General features: G+C 48.4%; 1 protein-coding gene across 10 annotated transcripts in view; it reads left to right on the top strand.

Annotated features, from left to right (window-relative positions):
- Positions 1-25,575, top strand: part of TCOF1 (treacle ribosome biogenesis factor 1) — a 286,142-nt gene that overhangs the window by 40,460 nt on the left and 220,107 nt on the right. The gene's annotated exons all lie outside the window — the stretch shown is intronic.

Here is a 25,575-nt window from a genome sequence, read left to right as displayed (position 1 = left end):
CCTACCCAGCGCGCATGCGCTGTATAGGAAAGAGATCTTTAGCCATTGGTTCCCTTTTTTGGCCAAAAACGTGCACGTGTTCTATTGCCTTCAATGGCAACGCGTGCACATCTGGCAATTTTCCTTTTTGGGAGCGAGCAGCTGGCACCATAAGTTAACAATTATGGCGCCCACCGCTCCTGCAAGGGAATCGCACAGACCCCCCTCCGCTCTCTCCCCTGCAGCCGCGCATCGCGCTTATGCTTATTTAGAGTTTCCTGCGTGGAATATGACAAACTATATCACTTATAAAAATGTTGAATTCAATGTGTAGCATTGAGTTTACCGAAAATGTTCACTTTACAAGTAACCATTGGCAAAGCCAATAAATGGCTTAGTGCTCGCTAGTTATAATAAGCAACCTATATGCTTCGATAAGGTTTGTTTTATAGCCTATAGAGTTAACATTTGCAGCACTGTATTTTTGCGCTCCTGGTAACTGACAATTACGATCGTAGGTCAATATGATCTACGGTGGTGAGTGTACAGTTGCTACGAGCCGTTGGATAGTCATGCACACCTTCTAAGGTGTATAAGTGTTAAGATAACAAAATATACTGATCAAAGTGGTGATCAAAGACCTTGCGCTGGTTGACTTGCGCAGATCGTGGTGGTCAAAGTGGGTTCTGCCGAACGTGTCCTTTTTCTGTTTCTCGCCCCTGTTGGCGGGGAGGTGGCGTGGTCTTTGGCTCCGGAAGTTGTTGTCGTGCTCCAGGCTCCCCCTCCTTTACCCGTTCTGAGTTTGTTTCGTTCGGTGTGCGGTTAAGCGGCGAAAAAAGGAGACCCGACTGCCGCCATAAGCTTCCTGTTGTGAGTGCTGCACCTCTCGCTATTATTTTGAAGGGACGCGACCCCCTCCTCACTCCAGCACGTATGTGCCCCTCAGTCCTCTCTCGGCGTGTGCATGGTCACCTGCACCAGTGCGAACTGTTAGAAACTCAGTGTGTGAACACCTTGGCGTGCTGTTTTGTGGGCCCTATGGTAGCTTTTTGTATGGCAGCCTTGGAGAGCAGGGATGTAGGAGGGGGTGGGAGCCAAATTGTTGCATTTGGGGGCTTTGGGCATCTAGTGCCTACACTGGCATTGAGCAATTTCTCTTACCACTCCATTTTTGTTAGCTTCTTGTTTCTCTCTTATTTTGTCCTGTTTATGCCTTGAGGTGAATCATGATTTACGAAAGTGTTATTTTTGGTGTTGGGCTTTAGTATTTAAACTATACTTACTGCCTTTGTTCACGATGACTCAACTAAGGATCTTTATGTGGCATCGTTCTGGAATTTTAAAGACTTGAAGTTTGTAACTAGAAGCTTGTTATGGATTTATTTGTATATGTTATTGCTGTCTGTGACTAGTTTGAAACTATTGTTCAGCAACGGATCCTGTCCTAAGAATGGTTTGCACAAAAAGCACATTTGTTTATTAACCTCTTCAGTCTGACAGCACTTTTAGCCTTTGTTAGAACTGGCGATTTCTGGTTGGCTAAGGCTTGCGCCAAAGCCAGGCAGAAACCACCACTCTAGTCAGGGCAAGGAAGTTACACACCAAAGATAACCCCTGCTCACCCCCTTGGTAGCTTGGCACGAGCAGTCAGGCTTATCTCTGAGGCGATGTGTAAAGCATTTGCGCGCGCACCCAGCAACAACACCCAAGGCCCACCACAAAGGAAACTCCACACAAGGTATTCTATAAAAATAGCCTTTGTATTATACACAACACATTAGATAAAAACACACACTTTACAATGTGCCAACAGGCACGGGCAGAATTTACAAGGGATTATATGTACAGGGGACAGGGCCACATGGGCCACTGTCAGGAATTAGCACTTTTAGATATTTAGCACTTAGCACCAAATATAAAATTACTGTAGCACAAAAATAACATATATATAGCACACAACCAGTACTTACTGGTAACAAGAAAGTACCACCTACGCAACCCTAACCACCTTAGGAGACTATCACGCAGGGACTCAGAACCTCCCTAGTACCACCGGTACCAGGGGAACACAACCACCTAAGTATCGCAATACCTGTAGGGGAAAACACACATTACACATGATGCATAAAACATTCAGAGGTGCAGATCATGGCACATGACGCATAAACTCATTCAGAGGTGCTCTGAAAGAAAACACATGATGCAGAAACTACATTCAGCGGTGTCATAAAAGGAAACACATGATGCATCAACAATACATTCAGAGGTGCAGGTAGGAACATTAGCGTGAAACTCACATGAGCCACCACCTGTGGCAGTCCCTAGGCCAACTGGCCTTGTCCAGGCTAGGACGCTCTGTGTCAGTCAGGCTGCGCCAGCCAAAAGCGTGAGGATCCCCACCTAAACGTTGCAGCTGCCCACTAAGTGCTGGGCAGCTGTAGGAATGAGCGTGGGCACCACTGTGCCCTGCGAACACACATCTGTCGGTCTCGTGGGGAGCCTCTCTGGGCTCTAGCTAAAAGAATGTCCTCTAGAGCCTTCGTTGCTCTGAACAAATATTTGCCCCGTCTTTGGAGCGCTCTGAGCGCTCTGCGCAACCACTGCTGGCCTCGTTGGAGCCTCGTGGGCTCGGAACCACTGTCCGCACGTTGGAGCGCCTCGCGCTCAGAAACTACGATGTCCCCCAACACATGCGCGGAGTCCCCCAGCCCTTTGCACTTACCGGGCCGCCTCTGGGGACTCCCGCGTCGTCTTCTCTCTCCGCTCCAGTGGGGGGGGGGGAAGGCTTCCTCTTAACGCGGAGGGGCAGGCACCGACAATGTGCCTCGCGCCCCCTCCGCACAAGCTCCTCCCGCACTCCTCTCTTGGGCCGAGCGCCCCGGGGCGCAGGGTAGGCTCCTGCCTGCTCCGGGGCCCTGAGCAGCCGTAGGAGGCGGGGTAGGCTCCCGCCCTCCTATTCTCAGTTCCGGTTGTCCCGGAGGCCCGCTCCCGGCCCGCCTGACTTCCGGGCTGCAGCGGTGATTCTCGGCCGTCAGAGGGGTAGGCTCCCTCGCAAGCAAAACGAATAAGCGGGGTGGGCACCCGCCAACGAAATCAAAGCGCACACAGCGCTATAAAGCCCATAAAAGCGCTCCCAGGCGCTTAGAGATAGCAAGTCCAGGAAAACAGCGCTCTAAAGCCCATAAAGCGCTCCCAGCTGCTGCAAGTCAAAAAGGTCCAGCAGAAAGTCCTCCAAGAACAGGGGGGGCAAAGGCTGGGCCCAGAGCCAGCACACAGGGCCCTCCAGCAGGGAGGCAGTCCCCAGTGGCGGTCTCTCCTGGCGCCCAGCAGCAGCAGGCCCCCTCCAGATGATCCTGCAAGAGAACAAATTGTAAGGGGACACAGCCCCTTTTTATACAGTAAAAGTCTTTGTCTGAAGGTGCAGGGAAGGGGCGAACCAGTTACAACAGGTTCCTGAGCACTTTGTTTTGCTCAGCCCCTCTCCCTATTCACTGGCAGGGCTAGGGTCATTAGACGCACCACAGGGGCCGGCGCCAGCATTGTGTGGGGAAAGCCCTGTCCTATTCAGGACCCAGGTATACTCCTCCCCAGCCATCAGCATGCTAACTCCCCATTCACCGCTGGGTGACTCCTCCTGACTCTGGGGATTTCCCTAGTCCGTCACATGACCTCCACCAGCCAATCGCCAGACAAGCCACACATTTCATACTGCACACTGAAGTGCCCACTTCTAGAAGTGGCACTTCCACACTAGGTACATGCACGCCGCACACATCATCACGCAGCATTCACTCACACGAGTCCGCACATACCAAACTCGGGCCTGCACACCCCACGCATCAGGAACTACCAGGACACATACATTCCCCCATGCATTCCTATGGGAGGGCAGGCCAACCTCACAACACGCACGCACTTTACCCTGGGACACAGCGGTTAAGTGCGCAGAAACCCAAAATAACTACACCAAGTTACCTATAAAAAGCAAAAAGTCTCGGGGGTGAACCTGCCAGAAGGGCCTAGTCCAACAGCCTTTTAATAAAACATGCTGAAACTAGGTCTCGGGAAATCCTCTGAGTGACAGTCACAAATGCAAAAACTTTTTATTGTCCCACCACATGACCAAGACACACACGTTACAGATCACTAAGAGGCCTGAAAATAATAACTAGCGCAGGACTAACCTACTGGGAATGCATCCAGTAATTCCAGGACTGAAATTACCTTCCACCTTCTCTGACTCCGGACATATACAGTGAGGCAATTTTTTGAAAAGTAAATATCCTCTTAGTAAAATCAGTATAGAACCGTGCCTGGGGGGGGGAGGGGAAGGGAGGGGGTGGGGGGGGGGGGGGGGGAGTCCTTGGGAAGACGCTGGCCTGCGGTGTCTTCATCTGTCATGGCTGGGTGGGCGACCAGGTGGACCTATTAGGCGTCAGATCAAAAGCTCTAATGACTTCTCTAATTCAGACATAGTTAAATGTTGACATTTGTGAAGGGCAGAAAAGTATGGCTGGGGTGGTGAAAAATTGGAAGCCACCCTAACCTCTCTGGACAACTGTCAGCACCACGACCCTAAAACGCCCCAAAAACAACACTGAGTGGTGCTTTTTAGGTCTCGCCTGAGCCAGCGCATGTATGCACTGTCTCTGCGAGACATTTAGTAAGGGGCTTTTTGGAAGTGCTCCCAAAGGCTTTTGCTGGCCTAGCGCTTGCGTTCACGCGTGCACGCACGCAGCCGCCATCTGGCATTCCTATCTTTTCCCCATTAAGGACCTCGCTCAAGCTCATCGCTCGCGCGCACTCTCACAATCACTTTCACGGTTCTCAGTGCTCGTTTACTGTACTCTCGGTTGCCCTCAAATGCAAAGCACCTTAAAGAGATCTTGTGTACACAACCACACATTCTGCAACCTTCCATTGGTAAATTCCTACAAGAAAGCAGCTGTCTACACAAAACGTTGCCCAAGACCTTATCAATGGAAGCGGATCGACATGCCCATGAACTCTTTCTATTTCCCAGTCGGCTAACATACCACAGAATCGATTTAATTTCTAGCTCGTTCTTTAATCTCAAACCACGGTCATATTATGTGCCCGTCTCCGCGTGTATAGGCGCATCGCGTGTGTGTGTGTGTGTGTGTGTGTGTGTGTGTGTGTGCGCACTTGCTTGCGCAATTCCTGTAGGTATTTGTCTGTGCTACAAGTTTAGGTGCGTGTGCAAGGTTTATATTTACAGAAAAAAGTGTGCCTGTGTGTGTCCCTGCACTGTGTGTATGTTCTGTGTGAGCTTTAAGAGTATGAATGTCGGTAAAGCCTGTGCAATATGTGTGTCCCCTCCTCAATATTGTATGTGCAATGGATGTTCTTTGCCAGCCACTTCTTCAATCCTTCACACCCGTATCTTCAGTCCTTCACATAGTCTCTTCTTTCCTTCAACCCTTCTTCTTTGTCCTTGCCACCCACCCTCTCTGTCCTTCCCACCCATCTCTTCCATCCATCCTCGAAACCACTCTTTAATCCGTCTTTGACATCCAGCTCTTCCATACTTTTCACCTATGACTTCCTTCCTCACAACCATCGCCTTCTTCTTTCAATCCACCTCCTCCATCCTTCACATTCATCCATCCCTTCTGTCCTCCACACCCATCTCTTCCTCCACCTCTGTCTCCTCCTCCACCTCTGTCTCCTCCTCCACCTCTGTCTCCTCCTCCACCTCTGTCTCCTCCTCCACCTCTGTCTCCTCCTCCACCTCTGTCTCCTCCTCCACCTCTGTCTCCTCCTCCACCTCTGTCTCCTCCTCCACCTCTGTCTCCTCCTCCACCTCTGTCTCCTCCTCCACCTCTGTCTCCTCCTCCACCTCTGTCTCCTCCTCCACCTCTGTCTCCTCCTCCACCTCTGTCTCCTCCTCCACCTCTGTCTCCTCCTCCACCTCTGTCTCCTCCTCCACACTCGTCTCCTCCTCCACACTCGTCTCTTCCGTCACACTCGTCTCTTCCTTCACACTCGTCTCTTCCTTCACACTCGTCTCTTCCTTCACAGCCGTCGCTCCTTTCCTTCGTACCACCTCGGGACAAGAAGTTATCTGTGTGAAAGAATCGGACCACCAGGGGCCAAGCCCTGTGGGTAATCCTAGAACTTCCCGGATACCTTCCTGTGCCATCTCTCCTCTGCACCCCAGCACCTCCCGTTAGCACAGCCGCCCAGTGAGTAATATTCAACCCTTCAGGATACTGAGGGGGCATCTGTTGTCACACGCGCACACCCCCGAGCTATTGTCATGTGCGCCGCCCCCCTTGTTCCCACCCGACTTCAAAAGAGGAGGCCCATTTATTCATGGTTTAAAGGGAGGGAGTGCAGCCCCAGAGGTGCCCCTCTGCCCTGCATCCTGGCCCACTGACAGCATGACTGAGAAGCCCTAATGGCTTTTCCCATCGCTTCTGTCAGGGCAAGCAAAACAGCTCATAATTAATCTCTGGCTAGCTGCAAAAGGGACACACTACAGGGAGTGGGGGCGAATGAAGGACATGGGGTGAGAGGAGTGGATGCTTGGTTGTGATGTCACACGATCTATTTTCACTCCAAAGCCACTGTGCATGAGAATGCATTCCATGCTGTTTGTTACTACGGGATGATTGTGTTCCCTCCCTTGCACTGCAGGGGCCTGCGTTACACCCCTGTAGTAAAACCTCCAGATGTAAAGTTACCAAGCAATACTGAAAATAACTGAAATTAACCAGGAGATGACCACTACTCAAAATAATGTTGCTGAACACAAGCATGCGTGAGATACATTGCCCAAACTCGACAAGCTATGGGTCCCATTCCAGAACTACATAAACAAGCATTGGCTTAGCCAATAGGTCTCGCCTTTGGGACCTTATAAGTGTTTAGCCATGAAACAGTTCATGTTGTTGCACCAAGGATATTGTGCTGCATAACTAAATACTTATAAGGTCCCAAAAGCGAGACCTATTGGCTATGCCAATGCTTGTTTAAATAACGTACTTGCTGAGCAGGGAGGTAGCCAGTGTTGGCTGCCCTACAAATGAGGAAGGAACACAAGTCAGGCCCTTTCTCTCTACAAAACGTCAGGGCCCTTGGCTCCCCATTGCGTGCCCAACTATCGCAACTTTTCTGTAGTCATGAGTTTTCACGTTTGTTCCCTTTCTTTCTTCTTTCCGAAATGATTCTGAATAGTCTTTTGTGAGGGGGGTGGGGGGGAGGTTTTGCATTTCGGAGCCACATACTTGACCTTAAAGCATCACTCTTCGACTGCATCTTCTTTCCGCGGCGCAACTGGCGTGGAAGGACAAGTTGATCTGTCATTCTACTCAGCCTTCGCCTGCCTGTATTAGCTCAGTGTGTAAACCCCATGCTGCCTGCCCTACCCATTTTTAGGTTTCGCTTGACCCAGCGCATGCGCTGGTCTGGCGAGACTTTTTGAGAGGGCTCCATAAAGTGCTACCAGGCCAGTCTAGAGCTACAGTGCATGTGCATGGGCGTGCGTGCCACGCTTGACCGGTACTACTTTCACTTTCGCTGCCGCACGGCCACTTCGATGTTTGATCACGATCGCTTGTTTATCCTTTCAGGGAAATTTCCCCTAGAGGTAGTCGGGGAGCGTAGTGCGCTCTTTACCTTGGTGTTGGGCTGCATTTACTGCCAAATTGTTCTTAAAGTGATACGTGACCATTATAAATTCACGCTGCTCATCACAGCTGCTGTGCCTTCCTTATTTATAGACGTATTTTTCAGTGTCCATCCTCTTTCTTGTGTATGATGTTTTAAAAGCCTGCACGTTAAATTCAGCTCACTTGACTAGCGATGGCATTTCCCACACACCTGAAGGAGTGACACATCTACTGGACAAGTTGGTTGGTTCAAGTAGCGCCTGCGAAGCTTCAACCAACTTCCGGTTGTGCAGCCTGATTATTTTATTTCATGCTGACCAATAAAAAAAAAAGTAAGGCGCGATTTAACTTTCTATGCTGCTCGCAGTGGGGTGCGGTGGTTTCTCTTTCAACTCTTTGACAGGCTGCCACTTTCACGGCAGTGGGACTGGCGGCAAACTCTAGTTCCCTGGATGAAGGCAGTGTGACATCTCCGCAGCTGGCAGTGTCCTCCTTCCTGACACAGTAACCGGAGACAAAGGACAGGCCTGAAACTTCCTGACCTTGAAAAACAGCAACTGTGTAGTCCCACCCATCGTCCCTATAATCTACCATATAGCACTGCTCAGAAAGACCAGTATGTATCTCCTTGGTAAACAAAATGCCTCATGGAATTTCTAGGTGTTTGGTTCTCCCTTCTTCAACTACAGGAATCCAGACCATAAACTTCCAATGTCTATGAAGATATTCTCACCCCCAATCGGATGAATTCCACTTTACTGTGTTAATCAATGCTGAGAGGCAATCTTTGAGGGTAACTTAGGAACACGTACATCTACTCCAGCATTTACAGAATCTCCTTTTCAGTGTTTGCTTTACAAAGCTGCCAAGGTTTCAGATTGCTGTGTGTGACATTTTCATAATCTCACTTTGATTATGAGTGACATTTCAACGACTGAGTGACACACTTTCTCATGAGCAAAAACAAGCAATGAAGATGGGGAAACATAAATATCAGAAATCTACCCATTTGAGCAACGAGAAACTCTAAATGAACTGCAGCAAAGCATAAGAAATAATTGTTACACGACTTTCATTTATCATACTTTAGCCAAAATTGCAGAAAATAGATAAAGCTGTCTGTAAGACGTTTATAATATAGCTCTAATCAGCTGAGTGACTCGCAGATTCACTGGACTGCCATCGCCCACATGAGCATAAACATGGCAACACTGGAAAGCAGTGTGAGGCACTAATTAAGGTCATAACTAGGCTGATAGCAACGTCTCACTGACCTGACTTGCAGAACACTTTCTTTCGAGGAAGGCGACGAGCTGGCACTGCAACAATGCACACAAGCACCAGACTGTGCGGGTGTGTGTACCTTTGGGACATGAGGGTTATGAGCTCATTAATTGCAGACACAGGGCGACAGTGCAGGAACTGCCCCAGCTGTAGATATGGAGAGTTTTTTCCCACAAGGGCACTGTTTTAAATACTATACAACGCACAAAACACCCAGTACTGTACTCTGTAATCCAGCTCTATACCTCACTGTCTGTCCCAATACACACCTGCTAACCTGATCTCTCACCCGGCTTCCAGCATTTGTTGGAATGCATGGTATACATCCATGGGATGTTAAAGGACAGATAAGTGTCACTGAAGGTTAAATGCTCATCAACTAACTCACACTCAGTAGTAATTGGGCACACTGACTCTGACCCGTCCTCCTGACGTCGGTGATATCGGTGTGTCGGGTGCCCTTAGTAACTTATTTATTTATGCAATTTAATATAGCGCAGACTGTAGCCAAAGGTGTCGAGCGCTTTACAATTGAATCAAGTACGTTACATGAGGAGATTTACAAACTTACACGTTACAGATACAATTGGGATACTTGAAAAAGTAAAATAAGAGGTGGCAATCACAGCAACAAAACAAAACAAAAAAAATAGCTCTCCCTTTTGCAAGAGTTTGAGCTATTCGCATTGTAAATGACAATGCCTTTTATTTGTTTTGTGAAAACTTGCAAGAGGGGCGTAAACATGCACTCTGTACTTGTAGCCTTTGCTTACGAGAAGCAAGGCTGGCAATAACTGCGCCAATTTTACTGCCAGCCTTGCTTCTCGTAAGCAAGAACTATCTGTACAAAGTGCGTGTTTACGCACCGCTTGCAGGTTTTCAAAACACATAAATAAAAGATAAAAGGCATAGTCCTTTACAATGCCAATAGCTCAAACTCTTGCAAATGCATTGCAAATGCTTGTTCATGGATGTCCTTCAGGAGGAGTACCTTGTGGGTGTGGTAGGGAAGCAGCACATTTGTCTCCGCAGTGGGACATGATGTGACCTGCATAATAAAGCTCTAACTGAAAGGCCAAGCTTAGCGAGCTACTGGTGTTGATTCTTGCTGTCGTACACTAGCCCCATGTCATTCTCGGAACCCTTCCGACTTTCTTTCTGACAGTTTAAATGTATTAATATTTTTTTGTAGAAGGAGCGGCCCAGTGCTGAATGCCGCGCTATTGAGAAGAAAAAAAACCTCAGAAATAAACGTTTGCACTGTTTGTTTCAAGTATGCTCTTTTAATATTCAGTAAAGGATCGTTTTTTATTGGGCTCTCAAATTAAAATGTGCACCTATAAGATTAAAGTGTTTGATACATTTAAATTTGCTCATGAAACTAGCAGTATTAGAAGACGCAATTAGACAGCACACGAGTTCCCCCAAGGAGCATTCCCTGTAGACTTTTTCTGTCGTTCACCAATAAGTCTAGTTTTGCTCTTGCTTACCCATTACTGTTATGCCACTGTCTGTCACATTCCTTTTTGAATTAATGTACTTTGTTTCTTACATTATTTACCCCGGCTTCGCGTTTCAGCTATACAAAAGGCTCCCGGAGTTACCTTTAGGACATAGAGTTGACACAAACCATATGATACACTGCCTCTTAATTTTGTACCCGCTCGTCAAAATTGTATCAAACGTGCATTTGAAATGGAAGGTTTTTCAAATCACTATGGTGTAAAGAAAGTGAGTTTTTGTCTATTTTCAGCACCAGATGATTATCAGAGTCCCTACCAGTAGATTTATAATTAGACCAACATTATGGCCGTCATTGCAAGTTAAGCAGAAGAGATTGAGGTATATAAAGCAGCTGATAAATAAGGTTATTTATGCGCTGAAGTATTCACCACGTTTGGTAAACTCCTTCAATTCAGGTTTTTAACTTGGCATGCAAAAACACCCTGAATTCCGCATGGCTTGCTTTTTTGCTTTGTTTTGTTTTCTTAACAGCCCTTTTCGTAATTCATATCCTTGTGCAAGCAATGTTCACACATGTTTCTGAATTTAGCCTTGAAGGTTTGATAAGAGCCTATGAGGATAAATGAAATTTGGTATTTGCGTTTGAACAGTGTAACCCAGTGGCATTGTGGATGGTCTGCAAAGGGATGCTAATTTGAGTATGTCAATAGCAATGTTGACCGAAAAAGTGATCAATAATTTAATGCAGGGTTGGCTACTCTCAATGGGTGGTTGTTTGTATGATGATGGCTCAACCATTTTATACAGCTGGTCTTAATTAAAGTCAGGATAACTTGTCTTGTCAGCATTTTTTTACCACATCTTGCGTTATTGACCAAACACTTAAGTCAATGACTTTAGTAGAAATGGAAATGTCAGGATGAATGTGAAAGCTATAACTACAGTAAACTGTTTAGTTTACATCCAGGCAAATCACTAGCTATTCTCCAAACATAGTATAAACTCAATTTTTTAAGGCCTCAACTCTGTAAAGATAGTTTTAAAATAATTCAGCGATTTGCTTCCAATATGTGAATTAAGATGAAACCGGTTTACAAAGAGTTGACCATCTCTAAATATATTTGAAATGGAATCTCAGCAATTGGTAATTACTGTGTGCTGCAATCCCATCTATCGTTTTTTTTGTGTGCACATTATGCCAACTCGGGCAGGAACCAGCCATATGAAAATCAGCCTTGGTCCTGCCCCTATATGAATAGTCAAAGTCCACTATGAATGGGAACTCATGCAACCTCAGACTGGTTTTGCCCTATTTCAGCCTCTTTGTTGGGTGCAGCTCGAGTCCCATGGCACAATTAGCATGGGACCCACGTCTGGTCATACCCATTGCACTTAAGGCGTCGAACTGATGAAAACAAAAAAGTCATGTCTTCCTTGAATTCATATCAAGCACTTTATGTTCCCATTAGGAGGGAACCCGGCCTTACAGTTTGGGCTGGATTATTCCAGTTGGAGCAGGACCAGGGCCTACTTGCAAACAAGCATCTGCAATACAACAGGTCTCTAATTTACGCGAGTTTGAGCGATTGGCATTGTAAATGACACTCTCTTTATTTATGTTTTGGTTTTGAAAACCTAAATAAAAGGCGTTGTCATTTACCATGCCAATAGCTTAAACTCTCGCAAATGCGAGACCTATTGCATTCCAAAATCTTAAAGGCAACACTGAGTTGCACCCTTCTGTCTCCCTTGGCCCCTGAAGAGCTCCCCTTTTGCTACGAGTTAAGTAAATAAGCTGATGGTCACAACTTCACACGAGACCCTCCTGCAGTAAGAGAAACGCATTAAAAAAAATAGTGCCTACAGACTAAATAAGACGCACAGTGTAACAACCGAAGTAAAAGAGCCAGTTCTCATGGGAGGTTACAAATAAAGACAAGGTGTTACTAAGGAAGGTCTGACAATCCTAATAACAAATCAGAAGGGAGCATTTAAGAAGGACAAAGACAGAAGCCAATAACAAATATGGGTGGAGTGTAGACGGGGTTTCAAGTACATACTCCAATATAGCATAGCTTGCAGCGCATGCGCTGCCCAGGGTCAACCTAAAAAGGCTGGTTCCTGACTTAGGTGGCCTAGTGGGCAAAAAAAGTATGTACTGGATTGCGGCCATAGTAATTACCAGTGGTTGAGATTAATTCAAGCTGTAAACCCATCACCTTTTTTTTTGTTTTCCTCAACAACAAAAAAAGCATTGGCATAGCCAATAGGTCTCGCCTTTGGGACTTTATAAGTGTTTAGACATGCAACAGTTGATGTTGTTGCACCAAGGATATTGTACTGCATAACTAAATACTTATAAGGTTCCAAAGGCGAGACCTATTGGCTATGCCAATGCTTGTCTCACTAGCTCACGATTACATTGCTTTAGGAGCCATAGCCATGTGGTACCCACCCACTGCTGCGAAACGTGTCGCTGGTAATTTGCTCGAGCGCGGCTTAATTTTCAAATTGCCAGTGCCAGACAGCAAACGATGAAGGGACTTTGTTACGATGCAGCAGGTCGGGGTCCAAACAGCGCTAGGAGCCACAGTGAACGGGGCCAGTGCAGAGTGCTACTGCTGCGCACGACACATGCTGTTGCTTCTTCTCTGTCCTGTCTGTCTCCCAGGTGCGAGCCTGGGCACTGTGCTGGGGGCTGGCGGCCACCCCCTGCCCCCACCCGAACGCCTATGCACGCTTGTGAGATTTACAAACTTGTGCTCAATAAGTTATTTTTTAAATGAAATTGAAACAATGTGTGTGAAGAAAACGTTTCTCTGTACATATATATAGAATATAAGCAAATGCACACTAACGTTTGCCAGAGATTCTTGATGCTAATTTCACACGGACACAGTTGGATAAATGCGAACTACCAGCTTCACAGATGAGTTTATAACAGTTTTCTGAAGCGTAGTAATTTACACTCTGCACACAGATAAGGACGGATATTCCACAGCTTGGCAGCCGCCACAGGATCAGCTCTAGCCATGACGCATCTTTAAAGTATAAGTATAGGTTCGAGGCATGTGGGCTGCTGAATTCATATCTGTGCATAGATCGCCGCCTAGTGTTGGGTCCGGATGTTTGCACGTTGTTGTCCTGGAAGAGTCTTCGAAGTATCCTTGGATAGGTGACTCCTCCCCTGGACTACAGTGCGCATGGGCATCCTCTCCATCCTCAGATTGTTTTTTTCCGCCATTGGGTTCGGATGTGCTATCTTAGCTCAAGTTAGGAAAATATTTTTTCGAGGCCAAAAGGCCTTTAGTTCGCGTCGGTACTGTTTATCGATCGGGTTCGATAGAATTTGTTAGTTTACTAACTTTCAGCACCGACTTCTTTCGCATTTACCTGTCCATCGACTACTTCGACGATGGAATCCAGGACGCCATTCAAAAGGTGTCCGGTATGCAATGCGAAGTACCCACACATCGACGTCCATCCGGTGTGCAACAAATGCCTTTCGCCGGACCACGACGAATCAACATGCATGGCCTGTGCCCGGTTCCGCTCCAAGAAGACTCTGCGGAATCGACGAGCGGCGAGACTTGAGGCGCAGCACGCGGCACCGGCCCCAACAGACATCTTCGGCGAGGCCGAAGACGTCGAGGAATTGGAAGTCTTGCCCTCCAGTCCCGTTTCCGAACACGAACCCGGATCGGACGAGGAAGACGAGTCACTCTTCCACAGAGGTGAAGACGACACCGAGGTAGGAGACGACGAGGAGGCCTTCGGGGCCGAAGAAAGTAGCTCCAATGATGAACAAGGCCTACCTGTTCAAACCGTTCAAACACCAGTGCCACAGCCTATGGCTCCGGTCAAGGGATCGCCTTCGGGCCTTACCCGAGACCCATCCCGCAGTTCTTCGGCCCCGCCCTCGGGCCCGGCCTCGGACGTTCAGCGGCAGCCATTACTACATAAACCGGCTGGTTTCCCTACCACAAAACCGAAACCGAAAGCTGCTCAGGTTCCACCGAAACCGAAACTGAAAGTAGCGCTGGTCGGGTCGAGGCCTTCGACGCCAGCGCACCGCGTCGGCACCGACCGCACCAAGAGGGACTTCGGTGCCGAACTTGAAGCGGGCGACGTTGGAGTCGACAAACGGAAAAAAGCCATCGGCACCGACAAACCTGCTCGGCTACCGGCACCGACGACACCAAGGGCCGTACCGCCTGCTGTGTCTCACATCGCTCCCTCGACGACACCTAAGCCTCAGGCATCGAAGACTTCGACGGTGATCTCTTCACCTCGACTCGATGACCCGCCGGCGCCGAAAAAATCTACGGCCGCCTCTACGAGCCTGGCCGGTGCCAAAGCCTCGAAGGCGCCCCAAGTACGACCTGGTGCGACGCAAGGCAGCAAAACCACAACTGTCCTCCAGGACACGTCGGGCTCCGGTTCTGTCGGAGCTCCCGCAGCCTCTTCGGTGCCGGCCAACATTACCTTCGGCTTGCCTCCGTCAACAATCCCAAAAATGTTCCAACTCAGGACACGGGTCACCCAACCTACGGTCACACCTGCTGAGACGTCTCCGGCACGTATCATCGACGCCGGCACTGGCAGGATGATTCTCCAGGACCGAAGGATAACTTCGGAGCCGCCATTGGACCCTTTCAGGATCCCACTAAAAAGGAAGTTGCCTGCAGAATCGGAACCTCTCCTTTATGAACCCTTCCATTCATCCTACCAGGATCCACACCGGTTCTCCCCCACACGCTCCGATACAGACGCATTGGAGGACTACATGGCTGACCAAGTCCCCTACCATGTAGACACGGACCCTGATGACCAGCAGGACCCTGATCAAACTTGGGGCGACCCTGCAGACCCCAGTGCACCTCTCGATGCACAGGATCCACAACTCTATGGGGCAAAGACATCTCCTACGGAGGATACTGCGGCGTTCAATGCTCTTATCGAACGTGCTGCCAATAACCATGGGGTGCAGCTTCACTCTGATACCATCGAAGATGACTTTCTAATGGACACCTTTGCATCCTCAGAAAGACATGTAAAGACTCTGCCAATGTTGAAGGGGGTCCTCAAACCAGCCAAGGACATTTTCAAAGAACCCACCAGGGCACGAGTGATAAACCCCAGGATTGATAAAAAATACAGATCAGCACCTGGGGATCCTACTTACATCAGAGGACAATTACCACTCGACTCCATCGTCGTAGCGAATGCACGCAAGAGGGCACACTCGCAAACAGGTGACGCTCCTCCCCCGGACAAAGAGTCCAAGGTGTTAGAAACCTCTGGCAAGCGAGTTGCCGCCCAAGCTGCCAACATATGGCGCATAGCCAACACTCAGGCGCTCCTTGCTCGCTATGATAGAGCGCACTATGACACACTGGAGCAAATATTCCAACATCTCCCTGACCAGTTCAAGGAAGGCGCAGAAATGCTCATCAGAGAAGGACAGCTACTAACGAACGCTTCCATCAAATGCGCACTAGATGCTGCAGACACGGCTGCCAGAGCCATAAACACAAGCGTCATGTTGCGACGACATGCCTGGCTACGGATCTCAGGATTCAAGCCTGAGGTACAAAACAATATACTGAACCAGCCCGTCAACCCCGACTATTTATTCGGGCCAGAGGTTGACACCACCCTCAAAGATAAAAAAGGATACGGACACTGCAAAGTCCATGGGCGCACTACAAACTCAGTCCTTTCGGAGCGGCTCCTTTCGTCGCCCCGGAAACAAGGGAGCAGGTAGAGGACAGGGGTCACAACAAACATATAACAAAGGCAATACACAGACCACCTATGATAAAAACACCCGAGGTGGATATCGTGGCTCCAGCACAAAGGGCAGAGGACGCGGCTACGGCAACACCAGGTCCTCCCCCAAGAACAAGCAGTGACGCCCTCTCCCTTCCTCCCGACCACATAACACCTGTCGGGGGAAGGCTACAAAGGTTCCTGTCCACGTGGGATTCCATCACCACGGACAGGTGGGTCAAAGATATTATAAAATACGGTTACTGTCTGGAGTTAACCTCCACTCCACCCACAATACCACCAAGAAGCCGTCCTATGTCCTCAGAGCACTTAACGCTCTTACAGCAAGAAGTGCAAAGTATGCTTCTAAAAGGCGCTATAGAGGTCGTACCCATCCACGAGCAGGGTGCGGGAGTGTACTCCCTCTACTTCTTAATTCCAAAAAAGGACGGGTCGCTCCTATATTGGACCTGAGACCCCTGAACCAGTATATTCTTTCAGAGCACTTTCATATGCTCACTCTACAGCAAGTCCTTCCGCTTCTCAAGCAGGGAGACTTCCTAGCCACACTGGACCTCAAGGATGCGTACTTTCACATACCCATCCACCCCTCTCACAAAAAATACCTCAGGTTCACTGTTCAGGGGCAGCACTATCAGTTCAAAGTCCTTCCCTTCGGCGTGACAACAGCGCCCAGGGTTTTCACGAAGTGCCTAGCTACGGTGGCAGCACATCTACGGAGGCAGCATATACACGTCTACCCCTACCTAGACGACTGGCTCGTTCAAGCGAAGTCAGCCCAACTATGTGCAAGCCACATGTCCCGCACCATTCACCTTCTTCACAGTCTGGGATTCTCACTAAATTATCCAAAGTCCCATCTCCAGCCCGCACACGTACAACAGTACCTAGGTGCGACTATAGACACTCTGGCGGCCACAGCTCAGCCAAATTTAGTGAGGATCAACAGCATACAACTGCTGATCTCCAAATTCAAACCCAATCACTCACTTCCAGCGCGAGTGTTTATGCAGCTGATAGGCATGATGGCCTCCTGCATCTTCATAGTCCCGCACGCGAGATTACATATGCGCCCACTTCAGGAGTGCCTAGCACGTCAGTGGAATCAGGCTCAAGGACAGTTAAAGGACCTAGTGTTGGTGAGCGGTCGGGCATACAACTCTCTGCATTGGTGGAATCCACAAAACCTTTGCAAGGGCCGACCGTTCCAAGAGCCTGTCCCACAAATAGTACTGACAGCGGACGCGTCTCTCCAGGGATGGGGAGCTCATGTACTCCACTACACAGTGCAAGGACTATGGACAACACAACAAAAGAAGTTGCACATCAACCTTCTGGAATTGATGGCAATCTTCCTAGCCATGAAGGCATTCAAAGTACATCTATGCAACAAGGTCGTGTTGATCCGGACGGACAACATGACCGCAATGTACTACATACAGAAACAGGGAGGCACACACTCTCCACAGTTGTCTCATCTGGCTCAGAGCATGTGGAAGTGGGCCATTCAAAGGAACATGTTCCTCATGGCGGAACACCTCCCTGGCAAGGACAACCAGATGGCGGATCTGCTCAGCAGACACAGCCACCAAATGCACGAGTGGGAGTTACACCCATCAGTTCTCCAACCGTACTTTCAGCAGTGGGGTCGTCCGGAGATAGACCTATTCGCGACAAGCGAAAACGCAAAATGCCCAAGCTTCGCCGCCAGATTCCCACATCCGCAGTCGCAGGGCAATGCGATATGGATGAACTGGTCCGGCAGATTTGCGTACGCTTTTCCCCCAGCGCCATTGATACCGCTAGTGGCCCGCAAACTCCGACAACACTCCCTGACACTCGTCCTAGTTGCTCCCACGTGGGCACGCCAGCCGTGGTACACCACCTTCCTCGAACTTTCCGTGGTGCCGCATCAAAGGCTGCGGATCAAACCCGCGCATTTGACGCAGAACCATGGAGAGGTTCAGCACCCAGATCCGCAACAGCTGAATCTGGCGATCTGGCTCCTGAAGTCCTAGAGTTTGGCTATCTCAACCTGCCACCTGACTGTATGGACATCATCAAGGAGGCCAGGAGACCCACTACCAGAGCTTGCTATGCAGCCAAATGGAAAAGGTTCGTCATTTATTGCGGTAATCATGACATCAACCCGCTGGACGCATCCATCCAAAACATCATCTGTTATCTCTTACACCTATATCGATGCAATCTGGCGTACACCTCTATACGTGTCCATTTGACCGCAATATCAGCCTATCTGCAAACCAGGCAGCACCTCTCTCTATTCAGAGTGCCTGCCATCAAAGCATTCTTGGAAGGGCTCAAACGAGTCATTCCACCTAGTCACCCACCGGCTCCAATGTGGAACCTCAACTTGGTCCTCACACGCCTGATGGGTCCACCCTTTGAACCTCTACACTCATGCGAGATTCAATTCCTTACCTGGAAAGTGGCCTTCCTAGTAGCGATCACTTCCCTCAGAAGAGTTAGTGAACTCCAGGCACTAACCGTTCAAGAGCCATTTATTCAGGTTCACGCCAACAGGGTCGTACTACGTACCAACCCCAAGTTCATGCCCAAGGTAATATCGCAGTTCCACATGAACCAGACTATTGAACTGCCCGTTTTCTTCCAAAATCCACAAACTGTTGCAGAAAGGGCACTACATACACTAGATGTACGGAGGGCCCTCATGTACTACATCGACAGGACTAAACCATTCAGGAAGACAAAACAACTGTTCGTTGCCTTTGCCCCACACCACAGAGGTAACGCCATCTCCAAAGCAGGGATAGCCAGATGGATAGTTAAGTGTATTCAAATCTGTTATCAAAAGGCAAAACGCACATTAACTATTCCACCACGAGCCCACTCAACACGTAAGTTGGGGGCCTCCATGGCCTTCCTAGGAAATATTCCCCTGCATGATATATGCAGAGCAGCCACATGGTCCACTACACACACATTTACAAAACACTATTGCGTAGATGTGCAGTCAAAACAGCAGGCAGCTGTAGGACAGGCTGTTCTCAAAACACTTTTTCAGACCGCTGCAGCTGGCACGGGTAGCCGCCGCTAATAGAGGGCACTGCTATGTATTCTATGCACAGATATGAATTCAGCAGCCCACATGCCTCGAACTGAATATGCTACTTACCAGTATGCATCTGTTCTTGGCATGTAGGGCTGCTGACATTCATATCGCCCTCCCTCCTCCCCGGCGCCTGTCGCAGCTGCAGCTCTCAGAATTACTGCAAGCATGGTCATCACTTTCTGTATCTACTCCATCACTGCCACAATGGCGAAAAACAATCTGAGGATGGAGAGGATGCCCATGCGCACTGTAGTCCAGGGGAGGAGTCACCTATCCAAGGATACTTCGAAGACTCTTTCAGGACAACAACGTGCAAACATCCGGACCCAACACTAGGCGGCGATCTATGCAGAGATATGAATGTCAGCAGCCCTACATGCCAAGAACAGATGCATACTGGTAAGTAGCATATTCATTTCAAGGAGTGGACACTACGTTTTAAAGAACTAGCCTTAACCCCTTCGGTGCTCATGACGGAACGGTTCCGTCATGAGCGTCGGTTGAGCTGTGCTCATGACGGAACCGTTCCGTCATGAGCCCGCCCGCGCAAGAAACGGTCAGCACCGCGGCGGAATTTGGGCCGCATGGAAGGGGTTAAAAGATATTTTTTCATTGATTGGTAACTAATCCAGTTTGGAAATATTGGTGATATAAGAGTTCTTCTCGACTTTTTGACATCCAGACGTGCAGTGGCCTTTGTACCAACTCCAGTTGGTTAAAGTATTCCAGAGAGGCCAGGTAAAGGGCTTTGCCATACTCAAGGCTCAAATTTATGAGTGAATATGTTACTGGTACATGGAGATTATTCTCTAGGAAATGACGTCAAGCTTTACGTGAATTTCAATGCCAGTTACCTGCTTTAGCAACTCCTGACACTCTGTTTTCGAATGAGAGATCAGAGTCGAAAATAAAGGCAAAATTTCACATAGCATTGAAAGGGACAGGACATGTCCCCATCTCGGATGGCCATTTAACCCATTTGTTATCTTGTGAGTCGTTAGTAGTCAGAAGTACCACCTGGAATCTGACATGCCAGCCACAGTAAGAGTTTACCCCATAAATGCTGGGTCGCCTTTGGATCTATGTCCTTCCTGGTTTTTAAAAACCTTGGGCTGGCTATTAGCCCAATGGTTACAGAGGTACTAAAAAGTTCTCTATCTTTAACCTCCGTGACTGCCGGATGGCTCTGCCACTAAAAAATTCCTGGACTGCCTGTATTGAGAAGCGCATTGGAAGAAGAAGAGCTGTCTCAAACGTAAAGGGAAGAAATCTGATCTGAGATACTCTTCTTTTGGGAACTTCATCCCCCAGGACTTACACAGCTCGTGGCCTCGAACTGGGTACCCCCCCCCCCCCCCCCCATCCCATCTGCAGTAGGCAGTAGTAAGGAACCTCGCTGTTAAATTTGAACAAGACCTGTCCATTGAACCACACATTCAGGCAGTGGTAGGCGCATGGTTTAGCATAATGAAATCAGTACGATTTTTCATAAATGATCTCCCAAAGGACTCTAGGAAGATCTTTGTACACACTCTGGTTACCTCCTTGTTGATTTTTCCAACGATCTTTACATGTGGGCTCCAGCTAGATTGATCGACAGATTGCAGAGGGTTCAGAATGCTGCAGTGAAACTCATTGTCAATCTGCCATGCAGACACACGCTGAGCCAGACATTGAGTGATCTACACGGGCTCTTAGCTGAAAACAGAATTCTTAAGTCCCTGCTTATTATCTTCAGAGCCTTGTGGACTAAGAGACTGGCTTACCTCCACGTGCATTATAAGGTATACACCCCCACACATGCACTGTACTCTGCCACTTTAGGCCTTCTGCAAATTCCCAAGATCGTTAGAGTGAGAAGGGAGGTCAATCATTTTCCTTCCTGGCGGCCAAGGCTTAGAACACCTTACCGTCTTTTCTAAGACAGGTTCCTACTGTGAATATAAGTAAAAGCTAGAACACATTGTTTCAATCTACAAGCTACTTGCTATCTCCCTCCAGCTCACAGTGCCGGGAAGCTCGCTAGGGAGCAGCTGATGCACTATACAAGACTTTTTCTTTCATTTCTGATTAATGGCTGGATTCAAGTATAGGACTTTTTTGCCATAAACCATGTAGTTTAGCTGAGGCAATTCTTTAGACTAGGACAAGCAGAATCATTTAAGTCTTGGATCTGCCTCGGACTAAACACTAGCTGAATTTCATTGGTGTACATGTAAAAAGCATGAAAAGCAGCTGACAAAGGATGCATACAAATATTAAAAAGTAGGGGCGCAAAAGATAGAAAACCTTGGGGTATTATGTACTTAAGTGTGGTTGAATTAGCCCAATATGGAAAGAGATCAACGGACTCACTCCTGTTCTCTACAAAAGACTTTTACCAGTGGAAGACAGTACCATTTATGCCAACATCTCTAAGACTGGATATCAAAATGGCATAATCTAGAGTGTTAAATGTTGTGGAGTGGTCAAGGAGTACTACGATTCCAACACCACCTGCATCCACCAGTCTTCCAAGGTCATCCAGAACTAAACATGGCAGCAACTCTGTACTGCAGTCAGTGGGAAAACCAGGTTGATGGTGTAGAAGCAGGCTTCCTTCTACATAATCGAGTAACTGATGAATTGTTCCTATTTGCCGCGCGGACTGCTGCTTGTATTGCGCTATGCTCATGTTGTGGTTTTTAAAAAAAAAAAGTAGAAACTTACTAAGAATCCTGTTTAAGATCGGAATTTTAATCCACGCATTTGCCAAACTCACTCGGCATTTCACTTCCTGACACTCTCCTCCCCAGGCCCCCAGCCAATCTGCCGCAAGGAGGAGGAGACAGAGGGCGGGGCTTAGTTGTTAATGCTCGCCGCAGCGCGGGAGCAGGGATTTGTTCCTATTTGCCGCGCGGACTGCTGCTTGTATTACGCTATGCTCATGTTGTGTTTTTTTAAAAAAAAAGTAGAAACTTACTAAGAATCCTGTTTTAGATCGGAATTTTAATCCACGGCATTCGCCAAACTCACTCGGCGTTTCACTTCCTGATACTCCCCTCCTCAGGCCCCCAGCCAATCGGCCGCAAGGAGGAAGAGACAGAGGGCGGGGCTTAGTCGTTAAATGCCCAATGCAGCGCGGGCGCGCCAAAGGCAAGCCCGTCTGCGCCCAGCCGGTACCAGGGGCCAAAATCCATGGCCAAATCATCACATACTCCTCTAAAACACTGCGCTCGCTAGCAAGCCGCTGCTCACCCCTTAACCTATCTACTCAAAACCGCCTTAGGGAACACAGCATATACTCTGAACCGTATCACCATATGATTCCCCTCACCCCTCACCCCATACCCTCATCACCTTACCACTATCACTCCCAAAACACCAACGAAGCCCGCTCTACGCATCCTCTATCTCAACACCCGCTCGCTGGTCAAACACCAGTTGGACATCTTTCTGTTACTCAGCTTTGAGAAACCAGATATTCTTCTGATCACGGAGACCTGGCTTACCCAGGATTCTGCACCAGACATTCTAGCAGCACTCCCCTCGGAATATTACATATTGGCTGCAAATCGACCTCAGGGCAAAAACGGTGGTGGAGTCGCCGCCATCATCCACAAAGATCATGTCTTCAATGCTCTTACCCCTCTGGTCCTCCCGGAGGTGGAAAACTTAGTTATCAAATTAGATGCCATTACTGGCTCTATCATCTTTGTGTTAATTTATCGACCCCCCTCATGCCATGCCCGCATTCCCGTTGGCCCTAAGCGAACAAATGGCAAACTTGGTCACCAATTATGCCAGCATCCTGCTCATAGGCGACTTGAACTATTGGTTCAATGACGCCCAGGGTGGGTCACATGCTGCTGAACTATCGGAATTACTCGCCAACCTGAACCTTATTCAACACGTTTCCTCCCCCCACCCACGCTAAAGGACACATCTTGGACCAAATATGGTCCTCAAATCTTACCCTATCGGCGCTTACTGTCTCACCCTGCATATGGTCTGACCATTACCAAATCAACTTCACGGTTACCACCAACCCTAAAACTAAGACTTCCTCAATAGGTGGAGGCATGACCAGAAAATGGAGGTCCGTCAATAATTTAGGCTTCATTGACACTTTAGCAAGGTCTATACCAACCTTTAACCCAGATGTTAACACCATGAACACCACTATCTCGGATTGGCTATTGAAGGCTTGTGACTCTCACGCCCCACTCGCCAAAATCACACGGACTGGACACATAGACGCTCATAAGTGGTTCTCTACAGAGCTAAAAAAACAAAAGCTCGAGCTACGGCAAAAAGAAAGAAAATGGAGACTAAATTATACCATGGAGGACAAACTTCAGTTCTCCTCAGCCCGAAATGATTACAAAAAGGCTATACGTGAAGCCAAAGCGACATATTTCTCAGCCAGAATACTTAATGCTCAAAACAAATCTAAAGAAATTTTCACCATAATCAATGACCTTTGCAATACAGACAGAACCCACCCCGATCAGCCACCTACTCAGGAGTTCTGTAACTTCCTCAATACCCATTTTTTGGATAAAATATCCACTATCAAAGCCAGCATTCCCGCCATTTGCTGCGCGGATAACATAGACTCCGTCACAACAAACCCCTTCACCATGGATCATTTCCCTGCCTTATGCCCCCAGACTCTATAAGATCTGCTGGCTCGAGTCAAATCCGGTTCCCCCAATGACTGCTGTCCCCAACACATTCTAAAGGATGCCCTGTCTAATCTTCCCCACTGTGTTCTCCCCTTCCTAAATAAATCTCTCCTCCAAGGTAAGGTTCCCACTGCCTTCAAGAACGCGATAGTGGTCCCGCTCCTGAAAAAACCTGGGGCTGACCTACTGAATCCTTCAAACTATCGCCCCATCTCTCTTCTCCCCTTCCTCGCAAAGATTCTCGAGGCCCACGTCGCCAGGTCCCTCTCGAACTTCATCGAACAGTCTGATTATCTAGAACCTAATCAAGCCGGGTTTCGCCCCGCCCATTCTACTGAAACGGTCATCCTCGCTGTATTGGACACCTTGCGAGCTAACGCTGACAAAGGCATCCATCAGGCACTCATTCTTCTGGATCTGTTGGCTGTGTTCGACACGGTGGACCACAACATCCTACTGTCCTGAGTCGAACAAGCAGGCATACAAGGCCCTGCATATAATTGGATCAAGTCATTCCTCGAAGATAGAACACATGCAGTTTGTCTCGGCACTTTCACCGCCCCCAGGATCGCCACCTCCTGCGGTGTCCCCCAGGGCTCGTCCCTCTCCCCTCACTTATTCAATCTTTATCTCAAACCCCTCAACTCCTTAAAATACAGGAAGGTAACCACCTTCAACTACGCAGACGACCTACAACTCATCTTTACACTGGATGGACCGAACTCCGCCCCAGAATTCCAAGCTACCATGCTTCACATCCAGCGTTGGATGAATCTTAACCACCTTAAACTTAACCCCGGCAAGACAGAATTAGTCCTACCGGGAAAAAGCGTGATCATGTGGGGCCTCCATTTCTGGCCTACCGACCTCGGACCCCCCCCCCCCCCCCCTCTCCCTCAGTAAAAAGCCTCGGAGTCACACTAAATTCCGACCTATCGCTCAGAGGAAATGTGGGGACAGTAGTCTCCTCATGCGTCTTCCAAGAAAAATAAGAAAAATTGCCCACTTGCTTACCCCCTCGGCCCTCATTCAGGCAGTAATAGCCCTCGTACTGTCACGCCTCGAATTCTCAAACTCCATTTACCTCGGTCTGCCTATGTTCCTGCTCAAACGCCTTCAGATAGTCTTGCTGCCTGGTTCTGTACTAATATTTCAGCAACCAAAATGGCATTCTGCCAGCCCCCTACTGGCCAAACTACACTGGCTCCCAATCGCACAACGCGCAGCTTTTAAGACCGGATGCTTACTCTTTAAGGCCCTGTACTGTAGGAGTCCCAAATTTATCAGCAATCTGATTGTGAAACATACTCCACGTCGCAATCTACGGTCTGGCCACTTCAGGCCGCTTGCTATTCCTACCATCAAACTCAAACGCCAGGGGGGGGCGCAGGTTTTCTTACCTTGCACCTGGTTTTTGGAACTCTCTGCCTCTGTACATCAGAGTGCAGGAAAACTTGATGGGGTTTAGAAAGGTCCTCAAAACATGGCTGTTTGCGCTAACATACGCTTAGTTCCCCGGCCGCGACATCTTGCAACAATTAGCGCCATGAAACCTTCTGGTGACGGTGCGCTCTACAAATTTCTATTAACATAACATAATCGAGTAACTGATGAATTCAACTTTTTCCAGGACCTTGCCAAGAAATGGCACGGCTAAAGA

Source organism: Triturus cristatus, chromosome 7, assembly GCF_964204655.1.
Source record: "Triturus cristatus chromosome 7, aTriCri1.1, whole genome shotgun sequence".
NCBI lineage: Eukaryota > Metazoa > Chordata > Amphibia > Caudata > Salamandridae > Triturus > Triturus cristatus.
Note: the sequence above shows the minus strand (reverse complement) of the source record. Positions and strands in the feature narration are given on the sequence as shown.